At 37.6% G+C, this 1,468-nt stretch overlaps 1 protein-coding gene across 2 annotated transcripts in view; it reads left to right on the top strand.

The window, feature by feature from the left end:
* The window catches only part of LOC101857452 (flotillin-1), a gene marked incomplete in the record, with an annotated part of 39,567 nt that overhangs the window by 11,615 nt on the left and 26,484 nt on the right, over positions 1-1,468 (top strand).

Below are 1,468 nucleotides of genomic sequence, written 5' to 3'. Positions count from 1 at the left end.
CCCCCCCCCCCCCCCCCCCCCCGAAAGTAGGTTCACAAAGTTAACAGTATCTTCTCCTCATTTAGGAGCTCTCCTCCCCCCACCACCACACACACATTCCTCTCTTCCACTAAAATACCACTGCTTCAACCATGCCCGAGTTTTACGGCCATTTTCTTTTTTTTTGGTTGTGGCACATAATGTTACCGCTGCTGCTTCATGTTTTGTTTTGGTGGTATTCATGGATTTTGTTTTGTGCTTTTTAGCGTCAGAGGCAGAGAATTTGTGGAGGTGTCTCTTGTGTTTGGTTTTTGGTTCAGAATCTGGTTAGGCATGTTGCCCTCGGCTTTGTATTTGCCGTTTATATTTAGCACTCTTATTATATCGTCATTATGGTGTTGTGACAAGGCTAAAGTAGATCTAAATCTCTTTTTTATTATTTTTTTTACTACTTTTTAAAAACAAAATTTGTGTTTTTACTACAGTTTGCATGAACATGGAATGATGAGTCTTGTTTAGGATTTGTGTTGTCCACTGTTCAATTTTACTGCTAAAGTTTTTCTTATCACACGCTGATAATTACCAGCCTTTAATTGTATATATATGTAATGTTGGTAGGGATGATGTTTATCGTAAGAAATATACAGTAATCTTTTCCTTAGGCTAAGCAGCAGTGTTACTTCATTATGTCTCAAAGTTTGCTTTTATGATCATAGATAGAGTGAAAATCTCTGATAGAGCACTTTTATAAATTTTAAAGGTCTTTTTGTAGATAAAGGTGGTAGCAAATTGAAGTGATGTGTATATATATATATAAATTGTGAAGCAAATGTCATGTTGAGGAAAATCTGATGCTCTATCGTTAATTATGACTGTGAACACGCTTCTTTTGCAGTTGAGAGGGCTGTCCCAGAAATAACAGGAAAATGTCCATGTTCGATTAACAGTTGCCTAATGTTTTTCCATTATGTTAAAAGTTGTTTAGTTTAGCAGTGCTGCAGGAAAAACTCACTTTGAGTACTCAATTGAAAGTAAAAATGTTTCCATTTTACTACTTCACTCACCTGAACAGAGATGGCGACCACTGTATAAAATTGGTCAAAAGAAGGGATTTTAGCTGTAATCTCTCTCTCTCTCTCTCTTTTTCTGTCTCTGTCTCTGTCTCTGTCTCTCTCTCTCTCTCTCTCTCTCTCTCTCTCTCTCTCTCTCTGCGTGTGAGCGTGGGTGTGTGTGTGTGTGTGTGTGCACGCGCACGTGGATGTGTGCCTTCTTTGTGTTGTTACATGTATACGAGTATACGTGTAACAATATCTTTTCTAAATTCAATTGGTTTGACTGCATCCATTAGAAGAGGATTAATAAACTAAAGAAAAGAAAGCAAAAATTGACGTGGCTTTTGGAGGAAAAGGCGATCGTTTGTGACTCAATGAGTTATTAATAGTACACAAATTGCCCTGTCATGATACATTTTTGTTTCAGTTTGACAGCC

This window comes from Aplysia californica, unplaced genomic scaffold (assembly GCF_000002075.1).
Source record: "Aplysia californica isolate F4 #8 unplaced genomic scaffold, AplCal3.0 scaffold01045, whole genome shotgun sequence".
Lineage (NCBI taxonomy): Eukaryota > Metazoa > Mollusca > Gastropoda > Aplysiida > Aplysiidae > Aplysia > Aplysia californica.
This window is presented reverse-complemented; position numbering and strand designations above follow the sequence as displayed.